This window comes from Apium graveolens, chromosome 11 (assembly GCF_009905375.1).
Source record: "Apium graveolens cultivar Ventura chromosome 11, ASM990537v1, whole genome shotgun sequence".
Taxonomy (NCBI): domain Eukaryota; kingdom Viridiplantae; phylum Streptophyta; class Magnoliopsida; order Apiales; family Apiaceae; genus Apium; species Apium graveolens.
The window spans coordinates 34,333,100-34,350,889 of record NC_133657.1 but is presented as its reverse complement, the minus strand read 5'-3'; positions in this window follow the sequence as shown (position 1 = coordinate 34,350,889).

Sequence of the window (17,790 nt, the reverse complement as noted above, 5' to 3'; positions counted from 1 at the left end):
AATTTTTCGATTAGATCGAGGTGGTGAATACTTGAATGGAGAGTTTCTGGATTATCTCAAAGTAAATGGTATAGTCTCCCAGTGGACGCATCCAGATTGGTATCTGAAAGGAGAAATCGAACTTTGTTAGACATAGTTCGGTCCATGATGAGCTATGCAAATCTTCCAGTATACCTATGGGGTTATGCATTGGAAACCTCGTCATATTTACTGAATATGGTGCCTTCCAAAATCTGTTCCTCAAACTTCGTATGAGATATGGAAAGAAAGGAAACCGAGTCTTAAACACGTTAAGATTTGGGGATGTCCAGCTTATGTCAAGAAAGTTGACCCAGATAAGCTGGAATATCGATCCGTAAAATATAGTTTTGTGGGATATCCTAAAGAGACTTTAGGGTATTACTTTTACACCGATCATCGGGTGTTTGTCTCCAGACATGCTACCTTCTTGGAAAAGGAGTTTATCCTTGAAGGAAACAGTGGGAGCAAAATTGAACTGGATGAAGTTCAAGAAGCACAAACTACTACGGATCGAGTGGAAACACATATTCTGACTGAACAACCTTTTGTGGAACAGCCCATTCATAGATCACGGAGAGTGTCTCGCCAACCTGAAAGGTATTATGGCCTTGTCATTGATGATGACGACCCTGTGACCTATAATGAGGCTATGAGTAGTGTTGACTCAGAGAAATGGTATAGTGCCATGAAATCCAGAATGGAATCTATGTGTACGGTATACAAAAAATAGATTTTAGCAGATGGCCAGGTGGAGACCTATAAGGCCAGGCTTTTGGTAAAAGGATTCAAACAAAGGCAATGGATTGACTTTGATGAAACCTTTTACCTGTAGCCCTGTTAAAATCAGTTCGGATTTTGCTTGCGATTGCTGCTTACTACGACTATGAGATCTGGCAAATAGCCAGATGGTTTTCTTTCCAAATGAAAACCTAGTGTGTAAGCTACTGCGAACCATATGTGATTTAAAGCAGGCTTCTCGAAAGATGGAACATTCGTTTTGATGAGACAATCAAAGAGTTTGATTTTATCAAAAACGTAGATGAACCATGCGTCTACAAAAGGGTTAGTGGGAGCGCGGTTACATTTCTTGTATTGTATTGAATTAGAGTTGACACACATAACAACATAGCAGACCCACTCATAAAGCTACTTTATGAAAGTCACTTTGATCGTCATAAAGACAAGATGGGTATTAGATACCAGAGTGATTGGCTTTAGTACAAGTGGGAGATTGAAAGGAATATGTCCTAAGTCCAATCATGTATTAGGATTTAGGAATAACTCTTTATGTAATCTGTTTTGATTTCATTGATTTTAATAAAAGACTTGTTTTGTTTTTATTACGGGCTCTATCTATTTAAGTGTTTAAATAAGATATACCATAGTTTAGAGTAAAGCTTTTTATGGATTATGATGAGATCATAATAGTGAGACCTATAAGATGATAACTCTAAACTTAAATAGTTCCTGATCATAGGATTACTAACTGGTAATTAATAATCCGCAAAGATCGGTACATACTATGCTTGCTTCATTATGAAGGATGTCTGTTCTCATAGACATTTGTGTAGTGACACTATAGCTAGTATGTAGGTGCTTATTATAGAATAAGTTCACTAAACATGACTCGCACAGCTGAAAAACTGATGGAGTTCACTCACGTGTCAGCAGTTGTTCACATAGTGATAGTTATACAAGTATCCTTAGACTTGAGGTCATCATAGTCATCTTGTGTACACTGAACTATGCTTTGGTTTAGTTCTTAGTCTCCAGGGACAATTATTAGGGCTCTACTGGGTATAGGAATTTGTACACGAAGATAGTGTATGATCAATATAGGATCTACCCCTTCTAGTGAAGGAAGCGAATGTTCAAGGCTGATCCACTTATGCTAGTTCAGGAATCTCTGGCCAGAGTGAATGAAATTAGAAAGGAGTTTCTAATTTGCATAGAACTACGAATAGTAAATGGTAAGCAAGTGATTAAATTAGATAGGCTTGACACGAGAACCATACCTTGTATTTAATCGGGACATTGTGGGGTAGAAGGAGTTTATTGTACGGTAACTATTCACTGAATAGGTTTTTGGTATTCTAAGCAGTGAATTCGTATTATCCGGATAGTCGCGATATGCTGAGAAGTATCCCTCATGATGTAGAATAAATATGATTAATTAATTAATCATATTTAATAAATTAGAGAATTTATATAAATAATGATAAAATAGTTTTATTATTATTTATTTCTACTACCGGCTTAATATTGAACCTACAGGGTCACACCATAAAAAGAGAATGATTTAATGGTGGAGGAATTAATTAATAATGGCTAATAATTATTTATTTATGAAATAAATAATTAATTGGCAAATTTAATAATTGATTAAATGAGATATAATTGATTATAAATTAATTAAGAAAAGTTCTTAATATTATTAATTAAGGATTTAATTTTTGGAAATTAAATCAAGAGAGAGAATTATTTCTAAAGTGTTTAGAAAAAGGATTAATAATTAAAAGGTGTTTTAATTATTAATGAGAATAATAAATGGGATAATAATAATAATATTTATAGGAAAATTTTAGCTGAAAATTTTGCCTATAAATATACTATTATAGACCCTATTTTTAATTCGAACCCAAAAACCCAAAAGTTTTAGAAAAATAAATTCTCTCCACTTCCTCCTCCTCCTTAACGTCGTTTTCTTGGTGGATACCGGTGGAGTGCTTCACGTTTGAGGAGCAGCTGCTAAGGATCTCCGAACGTTGCTTTTGGATCACATATTAAAGGTTAGTAATCGATCCCTACGTTTTTACCACGATTTATATGCTTTTATTTGGATTTTGTATGTGTAAAAGTGTTTTACCATGCCCCTGCTGCGATTAAAATCCAACACTTGTTCTATAGGATCAAGATGATGTGATTTTGTGATGATTATGTCTTGCATGTGTTTGTTGTTGTGATTTTTAGAAGAAATCGGGGGTTTTGTGGTTGGACACCCTCGAATGAGGGCACCACCGTGAAGCCACCGCCACCGGTGATGAACTCCGGTGAACCGGTGGTGAGTGATGATGTTATTACCGAGCTCTATAAATCGTAAAACTTATTTTCAGAATTTGCATGTGTTGTTTCTTTAAAAACCCGAATGGGTCCTTGGTTTTTAAGAAAATAAATTTGATTGTTTGATGGAAATGACTTGTTAATGTATATTCCTAGAAGTAATTGAGAGATTTGATTAGTTAATGATTTAAAGAATCGAAATAGAAGTTGCATGTGTTGTTTTGTTTAAAAACCGAATGGTTCTTGTTTATTAAGTTGATTTTTATGATGTAAATGACTTGTTGTTGATTGATTATAGAGATTCTTGAATAAGTAGATTGAGATGTGGTTTAAGAACTCCAAAGGATGCATGCATGTCTTAATTTTGGAAATTTCGAGTGTTATTGCTTGACCTTAAAGGATTAAAGTTGATTTATGTGTTTAAATGAACTATAGATGTGATTTTGATTTGGTTCTAGTAAGTGCATGTTAATATAAAGTGGTGCATGTAAGCATTTAGGCTAAAAGATGATTTAAACGAATACTGAGGGCTTGATCCCAAGTTTTTATGCAACTTTGGTACTTGCATGATCATGATTGATTCTTGGGTTATGTTTTATGGTTATATCCAAATGGAATATAGGTATAAAAGTGATTGATTTGATGCTAAGTGAATGCATGTGTAATTTCTAAGAGATATGTGATTTTTTTAATTATTTTGGTTCGAATTAAGTGTTGAAAAAGAAAGGATTAAGTCGTCTAGTTACAAGGGTGTATAATTGATATGATAACTCAAGTCTAGAGTTTAAAATATAAGGATTATATGCTATGTGTTGTATTTGCATCGCAAAATGCGATTCAATGTCTATTTGGTTAAAGTAAATGGGTTTTGGTATAAACGTGCTATGTATTGATAATGAGTATATATATGTATACTCTTAGGGTTTCTCGATAAGGGTTAATTGTTAAGCGTTCTGGGAACATCGAGTGAGAATCTAATTAGGGTTTCGGGCTAGGAAAGGGAATAGTGTACTAGGTGGCAGTAGTTCAACCCTTGTGAAACAGGAAAGCGAATTCAAGCAAGTAACTCTACTTACTTGTGTAAATTGTTATAGAGAGGATATTGTTCATACCATGTAGAGTATAGAAATTTTATAGCACTTGTATACCTATTATTGATTCTTGAGATATATACCCTGTTATTGTTCTTGTGAACCTGCTATTGATAAGATTCTTGTTCGACCTTCTAGTAACCTTCTTATTGATATCCTGATCACCTGTTCGTACCTTGAATTTCTGTAAACCCTATGAGAACCTATGCGAAACCCTTGTGTAATAATCCTCTATTCCTTCATAATCATATCCGTAATGATTCTTGAAACTGTTTGATTCCCTATCTTGTATACCTTGTGATCCTTTGATCAAGATCCCTAGTATCGAACTTTGCTATCCTTTGATTTATTCACTTTCCTTGATGTCTTGAAATTGAACTTAAGAACGAGTTTCGACTTGAAATAGTCCGAATAATTTCATATTCTTGGTAATGTTAAAATGAATTTAGTAAAACCTTTCTTTTCCAATACAAGGTTTTCCAAATAAATTCCTGATGGATTGGATTAAGACGTAAGAGACTAGTGGGACTAGTCCAGTCATGTTAAGAGGCTAGCGGGGCTCGTCCGATTTAAGGCTGAAATTATGCCATAGGTACCTTAAAGACCGGATGGAGGTCGATACGGGATGATCACCCGTATTATTACGAATTGAAATTTAAAGTAGTCCAATCAAGGGTTCCATGCTATTTAAAAGAGAAAATTGAATCCTTTATTCATTAATTGATTCCAAATAGGCTTATAATGTTTTGTAAAGAGAATTGATGTTGATATTGATTTGCATTCAGATTGTGAACCCTGATTATATTATTATTGTTAATCATACTTATTTCCAGAGTGAATAGATTCTCTCTTTCCATTTGAATGATCCTTTGAGATCATGTTAATGATTTGTGATAAATGTCAGTTTTCACCCTATCTTGAGCTTTGATTCCTAAGCCAAAGCCTTTCTTCATAAACCCTTTCATAATCCCAAAGATAAAAATCTGCCACCTAGATATGTTAAAGTAGAATGCCTTGAAATCAGAATGGTATATTGTGGATATTGAATTGTAGAATTGTCATATATAGTTACTTGTTGAGTTTTATACTCATATGTTTTGCCTTGATCTAACCATGGCAGTTAAGGAAGAGAATGGCCAGAGTTAGGCGCACTGCTCGTAAGAGCGTACCTGGTGATCCTTGCCGTGTTATGGGCTTCCAGATGCCAGGGCAGGTAGTGCAGGTTTTGTGTGAGCAAGCGCTTAGTCAGGGAGGTTGTATTGATATAATGGGTTATCTATCGGTTTCAAGTCGAAATCGATTATGTAAATTTGGTTTTATTTTGGGTTGTAAATTATATGATTTTGGTTGGTAGTTGTAATCTTGTCTCAAACTTTATCATGTTTGATCCTGTTAGTGGTTAATCGGGGTTTATGCTTATTTAATTCCAGATAACACAATTATGGAGACATATCTTATGCATGTTAAAATATATTTTGTACTTTGTTAAATATGTTAATTATGTTATAGCCTGCATGTCAGACTTGGTAAGGTGTTGAAGAATGACTGTATGGAAATGAAAAGGATAGGAAAGCACCGAGGTCGTATGCAAAATCTTGCGGTGGTGTCAGGAAGGCCTCACATTTTATAGAGGTAATGAAAATAAATAATTAAAGCTTGACAGTGTTAACCTACTCTCTAGAGTCGATAATGCAGTTTAGGGTGATAGGGATGAAGGAGAAAGTGATGTGTATGAAAAAACTATAAAGTCTGGTGCAAACATTTACCAGCTTTTAGACGCTAATTCCAGGATATATGCTATTTTTGCAGTTGGCCCCCCTATTGTAACCTGTTTTCAGCTGATTTTTTTAAGCAAATCACATAATTATGGAATAATTATAAGCCTAAAATTATTGTTAATCATAGCATTTGGGTAATGAAACAGTGATGAATTTAGAGAAATTCAATAATCTATTTTGACTTGGGTTTTTACTTTTCTCTTGGAAAAACTTAAAGTGTAACTCTTAGGGTCAAGGTGATAAGATGGATATTTAATTATAGCATGGTTTGTACATTAAGGAAAGACAAAAGTAACAGAAAGCTACTGAAGTATGATGAATGTTTTAAGATGTCACTTAAGTGATTTCTTCCCTTTTTATTGTTACTGCTAGATAAGCCGGGGTTTGTTGGCCTTGGAGGTTCCCAACTTCTGTTACAACTACTTAAGAGGTATCAAGGTATATAGAGTTAAACATTTTTGAAAGATATTATTAAGACTATATTTTTGGTTATCTTATGCACAAGTATATATAATGCAAGTACAAATAAATTTGATTCACTAGGAACATCACGGAATGATTCCCGGGATCTTCACTTCCTTAACATAACTTATTTGGATGGAGGAGACACCATATTTCTTGGTTTTCGTGTGAAATCAGTTCTCCAGTTTCCGTAGTGACGATAGCAATCTATACTTGACTACGAAAGATGGAGTAGTACTTCTACAAAGAATGATTTCAAACAGTAACATGTTCATAAGGAGCAACTCAGTATCAATTCAGCTAATGAATTAATCTGGTGCTCAAGTAAATCAAGTTGACAACACTGTAAAGGCATTTGGGGAACTAAGTATTTGTTAAATTATTCACATCTAAAGTTTGTTGGGTAGAATTGGTATTTATTTCCTTCCTTTCTTTCTGATAAATTTCTCTCCATGTGTGCAAGGTGTACACAAGTATAATGAACCATCATAGAACTTTGTGCACAGATTCAATAATGTGTTTGATAAAACTGTGGGAATAATTATTTAAGTAGGATCTGTGTAGGGTGACTTCTTCTTTTAAAATGATGTTCGTCTGCTTAAATTCAATATAAATAGAACCACTGAGTTTCTTATCAATACATATTTGTATTTTATATAGTGAAAAAGATATAAATATATATAAAGATTATCAATGTGAATGAAAAATAAATTTTGTTGTCAATACTATATGAATATATGAACATAGTTTTTATTATATTATTAGAAATTTTTTAATTTTATAATCGATAAAATTTTTAGAATGAATATTTTACAACAAAAAAGGGGCTCGATGATTTTTTTTTATTATTTTAGGTAAGCAAATTATGATTTAAATGTTAGTTTATCAAGAGTATGCAAAACACTTTCTTTAACCAATTTTCTCTTAAAAATATATTAGAAATAATAAATAAATATTTCCAACTAAGGTGATATAATACTTCATGCTCACATGATTTAAATCAAAATAAAATTTTAACTCCATCAATATATTGTTCAGTCTCTCACTTCAATTAATCGTTAATTTCCATTTGAAAATAAAAAAAAAACAAATAGGTCAAGTACACTTTGTCAAAAAGTACATTATACCTACCTTCACACTTTAGCATTATCGTATAAAAATTATTCGCTCCAAATATTTTTATTTGTCATTTTTAAAATAATTTGACAAATAAAAACACTAATTCTAATACTAATTTAGTATAAAGTAAAACGGTCTCATTCAATTATCATATTTTAAATATTCTAATAAATACTGAATTTTATAATATATTTATAAAGTAACTTGGTTTGATTTGACATATGTGCATGCATTGCCAAGAACTTGGTAATATGTTTCTGTGCTTGTAAAAGCAATATAATTTTATCATACTCAATTTTTAAAATAATTTGGAATATGTGCATGTAAAGATTATATAATTTTATAATATAATTTAAAAAAGAACTTAGTTTGGCTTGATTTGAAGCATGATTCACAACTTTAATGTTTTTAAATAAGTTATTTTGTTAAAGAACTTGGTTTGATTTGGCATATGTGCCTGCACTGCTTTCTTTTTATTTTAGTCTGTAAGTACAATAAAATTGAACTTCCATAATTTATAATTCTTTATGGGTGGTATTTTTCTATTAATTTTCATATCAACATTTGATTATAGAATTTAGTGTCTCACAGTACGCAATTATGCATATTAATTTTTGTCAAGTTTATAATTATCAAATTTAATAAACTTCGAATTGATATTAAACACTCTTGTGACATATTCAAGATTATACTTAGAAAATTAGACTATGCAAAAGCTCAATATCCAAAAGTTACATAGATGGGATATTGATGCAGTAACCATATTTTATACAAATAAAATACCGTAGAAAATTATGTAGCCACAATTACGCCTACACTATACATCCAGCTAACATCGCCTCCAGTACCTATTTTATACTCGTTTATCTTCAACTTCAATCTGAAATTTTTTTACACTAGACCCAACAAAAGAATATGTATCCAACTCCCTTCTTAAAAACAATTATGGAAATTCCTGATACATATGTTCAACATGGATAAATATGTTGGGTTTTGTGGAGTCTATTAATTAAGCCCATGAAAATAGACTATTCAGATTCAGATTCAGATTAGTTTATGGATTAGTCTACTTTTCAGATTTGGACTGTAATTTTGATTGAGGCCTAGTTTCTTCTCTTATAAACACTCATGTAATTGTAAAATCATAACACAACAAATTGTGAGAGATCAATACAAAATTAGTGCGGCTTGTGGAGTAGGAATTTCCGAACCACGTACATCTTTATCTTGTGTGATTGTCGTTTATTTTCTTGTTCTTGTTTATTCGCTTTGGGTTTTGCTTTCGTTGTTGTATACTCAACAACTTGTATCAAGAGCCTAGGTTTTCAGGAGAGTGGGAGCAATGGCAGAAGACGGGAAGGTAAAGATCGACAAATTTGATGGCAAAGATTATGGGTTTTGGAAGATGCAAATTGAGGATTATTTGTATCAGAAAAAACTACATGAACCGCTGGAAGAGAAGAAACCAACTGCAATGAAGGATGAAGACTGGAAGCTTTTGGACAGGCAGGCTCTGGGGGTTGTCAGGTAGACTTTGGCGAAGAACGTTGCTTACAATATCGTCAAGGAAATGACAACTTATGGTTTAATCAAGGCTTTGTCAAACATGTATGAGAAGCCGTCTGCTTTAAATAAGGTGTATTTGATTCACTTGTTAGTTGCCACTAGATTAAATGAAGGCGATTGTGTTGCTGATCATGTGAACGAATTTAATTCCATCCTAGCAAGATTGGCATCGGTGGATACTAAATTCGATGATGAAGTACAAGCCTTGTTGTTGGCATCCTCATTACCAGACAGTTGGTTGGGATTTGTCACTGCTATAAGTAATTCATATGGGAACGGTAAGATGACTTTTGATGGAGTTCGAGATTCGATTCTTAGAGAAGATATTCGTAGGAGAAACTCTGGAGAGTCGTCAGGTTCCTTGTTGAGTGCTGAGAGTAGAGGCAGAAAGTTCAAAAAGGGGCAGAATAAGGGGCATAGCAGATCGAAGTCACAGAAGAGAGGACAATCCAAAGATCGCAAGGATATTGTTTATTGGAATTTTCAGAAGAAGGGTCACTTCAGAAATCAGTGCACGGCTCCCACGGCTCCTAAAGGAAAGAGTAAAGAGGATAATTCAACTAACGTAGTTGAAGAAGTGGAGGATGACGATGCTTTGATTTGTTGTGTTGAATGTTCGGTTGAATCATGGGTTATGGATTCTGGTGCATCATTCCATGCTACCCCTTGCAAGGATTTAATGTTAAATTTCAGAGTTGGAAATTTTGGTAAAGTTCTTCTTGCTGATGATGAGACTTTGGATATTGCGGGCATGGGAGATATTAATCTCAGAACCTCTTTGGGAACTAGCTGGACGTTGAAAGATGTAAGGTACATTCCTGGACTGAAGAAGATGTTGTTATCTATGGGTCAGTTAGATAAGGAAGGGTATCGAGTTACTTTCGGAGACGGACAGTGGAAGGTTATAAAGGGGAATTTGGTCATTGCTCGTGGGGAGAAAAAGGGGACTTTGTACATTATTGAACAATCTAGCTATGAAGCAAATGCAGTTGCTGATGAGATTGAGTCTTCAACTTTGTGGCACCAAAGGCTTGATCATATGAGTGAAAAAGGTATGAAGCTGTTAACTTCGAAGGGGAAGATTCCAGAGTTGAAGAATGTGGAAGTTGGATTATGTGAGCCATGTGTTCTTGGAAAGCAGAAACGTGTTACTTTTGCAAAATCAGGGAGGACCCCCAAAGCTAAGAAGTTAGAGCTAGTTCATACATATGTATATGGTCCAACAACAGTTGAGTCGTTGGGCGGATCTCGCTACTATATCACTTTTATTGATAATTCCACTAGAAAGGTATGGGTTTATTTTTTGAAGAATAAATCAGATGTATTTGCTACTTTCAAGAAGTGGAAGACTGAAGTTGAAAACATAGACCAGTTTAAAAGTGAAGAGTTTGATGTCAGATAATGGAGGTGAATACAGTAGTGATAAGTTTAAAAGTTATTGCGCGGAATTTGGGATTAGAATGATTATAAGTATTCCAGAGACACCACAACAGAATGGTGTTGCAGAGCGCATGAATAGAACCTTGAATGAGAGGGCCAAGAGTATGGGATTACATGCAGGGTTGCGAAAGATGTTTTGGGCTGATGTAGTTAGCACAACTGCGTATCTCATAAATAGAGGACCTTCAAGTCCTTTGGGGTTCAAGATTCCTGAAGAAGAGTGGCAGGAAAAAGAGGTAAATCTTTCACACTTGCGAGTTTTTGGTTCTGTTTCTTATGTGCGTGTTAAAGATTCCGACAAGGACAAGCTTGATCCGAAAGTAAAGAAGTGTATCTTCATTGGTTATGGCTCAGATGATATGGGTTACCGTTTCTGGGATGAACTGACTAAGAAGGTCGTTAGAAGTAGAGATGTTACTTTTAATGAGAATGCAGTGTATAAGGATAAGCTTGTAGTCGATTCTGAGTTTACAAAGGAACAACCTGAGAAAGAGGAAGCAGTGCTTGAAGATATTACAGAAACAGATCTTGCAGGAAATAGTGGGAGTTCGGAGAATGTTGATGATAGGTTTCCAGTAACTCCACAGACTGAGGTAAGAAAATCTAGCAGAAGTGTGAGGTCACCACAAAGATATTCTCATTCAGCATATTATATGTTATTGACCGAGGACGGGGAGCCTCAGTGTTATTTAGAGGCAGTACAAGTGGATGATTCAGTTCAGTGGAAATCAGCCACGGATGAGGAGATGAGTTCTCTTGAGAAGAATGAGACTTGGTCTTTAACAGAGTTACCAGCAGGAAAGAAGGCTTTACAGAATAAGTGGGTGTTCAGGATCAAAGAAGAACATGATGGAAGCAAGAGATACAAGGCAAGGTTAGTAGTCAAAGGTTATCAACATAAAAAGGGTATTGACTATACCGATATATTTTCTCCCGTTGTTAAGATGACTACAGTTAGAATTGTGCTAAGTATTGTGGATACAGAAGAGTTATATCTAGAGCAACTAGATGTTAAGACTGCATTCTTACATGGTGATCTGGAGGAAGACATCTACATGGTTCAGCCTGAGGGATTTCAGGTAGCTGGGAAAGAAAACCTTGTTTGCAAGCTTATAAAAAGCTTGTATGGTTTAAAGCAAGCACCGAGACAATGGTACTTGAAGTTTGACAGCTTTATGATGAAGAATGGGTACACGAGGAGTGTTATGGATCATTGTTGTTACTTTAAATAGTTTGATTCATCTTATATCATATTGTTGTTGTATGTTGATGACATGTTGATAGCAGGATCAAATATGAGGGAAATCAACAGGTTAAAGAGATAGATGTCTGAGAAGTTTGAGATGAAGGAAATGGGTGCAGGCAAAACAAATACTTGGTATGAGCATCATAAGGGATAGAACTGAAGGTACTTTAAAATTATCTCAAGAGAAGTATGCTGAGAAATTGTTACAGAAATTCAGTGTCCAGGATGCGAAGACCAGAAGTACACCGTTGGCGAGTCACTTTAATCTCACAAAGAAGCAATCACCTAAAACGGATGAAGGCAAGAAAGATATGGCTAAAGTTCCTTATGCATCTGCAGTTGGCAGTTTAATGTATGCAATGGTGTGTACAAGGCCAGACATTGCTTATGCAGTGGGAGTTGTTAGCAGATTTATGTCTGATCCAGGAAGAGGGCATTGGGAAGCAGTCAAGTGGTTGTTACGCTACTTGAAAGGCACATCCAAGGTTGCACTATGTTTCAGTACGAAAGATGTTATCTTGGAAGGGTTCTCTGATGGAGATTTGGGTGGATGTTTGGACACAAAAAAAAGTACAACGGGTTATATTTTCACTTTGGTTGGCACCGCAGTTAGTTGGATGTCTCGACTTCAAAAGAGTGTTGCTCTTTCAAATACAGAAGCAGAATATATGGCTATCTCTAAAGCTAGCAAGGAGATGATTTGGTTGAAGAATTTTCTTGAGGAGTTGGGAAAGAAACAGGCGGGCAGTGCTTTGTATAGCGACATTCAGTGCTATTCATCTTGCGAAGAATCTCGTGTTTCATGCTAGGACGAAGCATATTCAGCTGAGATATCACTTTACAAGAGAGTTGATAAGCAATGGTACTTTGTCCTTGAAGAAAATCCTTGGTTCAAAGAATCCTACAGATATGTTGACTAAGGTAGTTACGAATGAAAAGTTGAAGCTTTGCGTAGCTTCAACTGGCCTTCAGAATTGATTGATGAGAAGGTGCTGCACTAGTTAGAGTTATTGATTGAAGAATTTATTTTACTAGACTTACAAGAGTGAAGTGAAGATTGGCCAGACTCCAAGTGGGAGATTGTTGGGTTTTGTGGAGTCTATTAATTAAGCCCATGAAAATAGACTATTCAGATTCAGATTCAGATTAGTTTATGGATTAGTCTACTTTTCAGATTTGGACTGTAATTTTGATTGAGGCCTAGTTTCTTCTCTTATAAATACTAATATAATTGTAAAATCATAACACAACAAATTGTGAGAGATCAATACAAAATTAGTGCGGCTTGTGGAGTAGTAATTTCTGAACCACGTAAATCTTTATCTTGTGTGATTGTCGTTTATTTTCTTGTTCTTGTTTATTCACTTTGGGTTTTGATTTAGTTGTTATATACTCAATAAAATATGTATTCAATCTCATACCAATCCAAGAATTATGTGAAGAAGTTTGTATTTATAACAAATAAGATTATTAAAACATTTTTATAAATATTTAATTTATTTATACAAACCTAATGAATATTCCTAAAAACGACGGTCTACATCTACATATAATCTCTGATTAATGTCAGAGAACAACTGAAAATCAAACAAAGCAGAAGAAGTTTAAGATTCGGCTCAATATTTACATACCAGGTGATCAAGGTACTACCACTACTGTAATTTCTATTTATGTATTATCTCTATGTTGTGGCAAGCGCACTACTTAATTTAAGTTCTTAAGTAATTTACATTGTCTATAAGCACTCTTCTAATCAGTAATCCTCGAAGAAAATTAATAACGATGAAACACATATATAAAAAAAACTTCGCATAATCTTACATCATTAAGAGTAAGATACAACCGAACTTCTGTCTCAAGCATATTAAAACAAACAATAACTTGAACATGTTACAATCTTGAATTTCATTCAGATTACATATTATGAAAATACATAAAGTTAAATTCCCCATCAAACTTGGAAAGTTACATCTCTCATACATTGAAAGATCAGCTCATCATGAAGCCTCAATTGGTTGCGTAAAACAAAACCATCACATCCATTCCCAAATCAACATCCTGTTTCCGTATGCAGTGCATCCAATTCACATTCATTCTCATCCATCACCAATATTAAGTACTTTTATCCCATAATTTGTGTACTGGATACAGATTGTTCCTCTTTTATACCTTTTTAGTTGCATAACACGAGACATCATCGAAAACGAAGCCGAGAAATAGTCAATTGACATCTTATTTTAATTTTATTCCAATTTTAAAATTATTGTATATCCTCTTTTATATGTTTTTAGCTGCACAATACGAAGCGTGGTCGAAGACGACGCCGAAAAACTGTAAATAAAGACCTTATTTTGATTTTATTCCAACTTCAAAATTATTGTATATCCTATACCATAATTTTTAGTTATAGAAGGGTGTCATCAAAAATCAAACCAAGAAATAATCAATTAATGTCTTATTTTGATTTTGTTCCGATTTTAAAATTATTGTATATCTTCTTTTATACCTTTTTAGTTGCAGAATACCAGTAGTCGTCGACAACACTGAAAAACTATCAGTAAATATCTTACTGGGATTTTATTCCAATTAAAATTATTGCATATCCTCAATTATACATTTTAGTTATAAAATACGAGGCGTCGTTAAAGACGATGCCGAGAAACAGTCAATAAATATCTTATTTTGATTTTATTCCAATTTCAAAAATATTGTATATCCTCTCTAGTTAGTTATAGTATACGAGGCGTCTCGAAAACGAAGTCGAGAAACGGTCAATACACCCACGATTCCCAGCAGTAAGTCGTCAGCAAATATCTTATTTTGATTTTATAACATAAAATTAATGTATAACATGTTTTACACCTTTTTAGATGCAAAATGTGGGGCGTGGTAACTTTTAAGAAGTATCATATTTTGATTTTATTCTAATTTCAAAATTATTGTATATCCTCTATTATACTTTTTAGTTAATGAATATGAGCCATCATCGAAAACAAAGCCGAGTAACAATCAATTAATATTGTATTTTTATTTTAGTCCAATTTCAAAATTATTGTATATCCTCTTTTATACCTTTTTAGTTGCATATCAAACGAGAAATTGTCGAAAACGAAGTCGAGAATAATGAACTATATTATTTTAATTTTATTCCAATTTCAGAATTATTGTATATTCTCTTTTATACCTTTTTAGTTGCAGAACACGAGGCGTCGTCGAAGACAGCACCAAGAAATCGTCAATAAATATTTTATTTTTATTTTATTTCAATTTCAAAATTATTAACAAAGAAATATAAGCAAAAAATTTAAATTATTTTTTATTTAACGCTTCTTCTATTAAATATACATATTTTTATACTTCAAATATATATATTAAAAAATTAATATATATATATATATAAGGATAAATAATGTCAATAACTAACTTCCCACTTATGACTCAAGTGATGGTTACACTATAGTAGTTGTAGTAGAATTAAAACCCAAACATTTTGACGTGATAAAAGATGTGTTAATTTGTCTTGCACAGATACTTTGGTCGTAATTTGGGATTTATACATTTTTACGAAATTTTAATATATTGATGTTTTTCTATAATTATTTGCCGTAAATAAGGATTTTTGCTTATTATTTAATTTTATTGTTATTTTCTGTAATATATTTGTAAAAAGAATTTTGGTTGGCAGTGTAGTGCAACATTCTTGACTATATTATGTTATATTATTTCTGTAAACCCTACACTATATTTTTTATCGTAAAATTAAAATTTAAATCACCAAATTTAATAAAAAAAATAATATTTATCTATTTATTGTAAAAAAATATAAAAATTATAAATTTTTTTAGCTAGCACGTGTAGTGCGCGGACAAAGGTCCCTAGTATATCAAAATAACCTCAAAACACTCTAATCAAGTATCATGAAACTAAATATCACACAAAATCACTAATTATTGATAAGATCAAATCTGATCAGTTTCAAAAAATGCCAAATTAATGCATAAAGATGAATTCAAATGGAAAAGTGTAAAATACGAAAGTCGTAGGAAATTCAGAGAACTTTCCAGAATAGTAAGGTACGTAAAAAATGAACAAGAACCGAATTCAGAATGTAAATAAATGCGGACTGCATAACAGAATCAGCCCCTGATCAGTTCAGTATTTGACGATTTAAGACATCTGAATCATGAAATATGGTAGCAAAATATAAAAATAAAATGAAGCTGTCGAAAAGAGCTTTCTAGAATGCTATTTCTCATAATATTTGAACAAAATTTTAATTTACTATAAATTTACGAAGTTGGGACGTACAAACAGAAATTTAAGCGACAGATTACATAAACAACAAATTTGACATATTTACAAGCAGAATTTTAAAAATCGTAAAGAATGAAAAACGAAGATAATCATATTATCTTTTCAAAGAGAATAAAATCACAATTAAAAGATGAATAACGAATTATATGTGAATTTAAAAAGATTCAGAATATACAATATACATACACACAAATTCGAATACGAAAAGAAATAATACAAGAAAAATATCCGTACCTCAAGATCTTAGTTGTCGAGAATTCTAACAACGATTTCAGAACCCCAAATCACAAGAACCACAATTCCACAAACGTTAAATTCATAATCTCCAAATATTTCTTATTGATCATCTCTTTATCCATCTCCATATCATTCCCCATCTTTCTCTCTATCCATCTATCTTCTCTTTTTTTTCCTTTCTCTATTCTCTTCATGATAAAAGTGACGTAAGCCTCTCTTTTTTTTATAAACCCTAACTCTTTTTTTTTCTTTTTCTCTTCCTTTTTTTACCCTCATTTTTTTGTAAAACTACTACTCTTAAAATAATATTTTGAATATAAAATAAAAATAAACTTACATAAATTAATTTAATTATAACTCACTAATGTTATTGAATAATAAATATCAAATAATCTAATAAAAAAATCATAAAAATACCGGGATGTTACATTAGATGTTAAGATGTCCTAAAACAAGACAAAATATCCAAAATACACTATTTCTTAGTTTAAATTGTAAATAATACCCATCGCCGGGACAGACCTCCAAAATACCCAATAATTATGCATGTGTAGCATGCATATTCTCATTTTAATTTTTTTAAAAAAATACACAATTCCAACATGTGTATTCATTGTTTACAGTAAAACGAGGAGATTGTTAAGAGGAAACACACACATATTCGAGATTCAATTCTACCAATACAAAGTACGCACACAAACACACAACAATATATTTGACGTGAAAAACCCACGTCCCAACTTGTATTATTAATCAAAACAATTATCAATAATACATCAATACATAACACCTCAATGGTGTCCCAAACTGATACTTGAGTCAAACAATACTCAAGCATCTCACGCACGATACTTAAGACGACTACATCTCTTAAGCATACATCAAAACAATAACATGACTATGTATATATAGCCATCACAAACTTAGCCAACAAAACATATCTAATCTGATTACAATAATAATTGTCTACACATACAAGTATTACACATTCTCATTATGATAATAATTGTCAACACATACAATTATTACTCAATCCAATTATGTCTTGTATCACCAAGCCCATATCATATATTGGGTTTAACCCCAACAGAGATGAGTATTCGGTTAGTGTAGACAGTGAATACGAGTATTCGGTTAGTGTAGATAGTGAATACGCATCTCTCATGATGCTTATTCTTTACAAAATTAAAAAAATGAAATATGCATGTCAGATATGCGTATTTGATGAGTATTTTGGGAGGTCAGTCTTGCTAATCGGTATTTTGGGCAATTGACCCCCATTTTGTGGATATTTTAATTTTTCCCTTATAAGATAATTTCACAATAGGGGGTAAATAATACTTTAAAAAATTTAGAAGGTGAATGATAAATACCAAAATAAAGAATTTAAGGTATTTTATATATAATCAATGTCAATATGCTTATAAAAAGAAGAATACGGGTGCATTGACGCTTT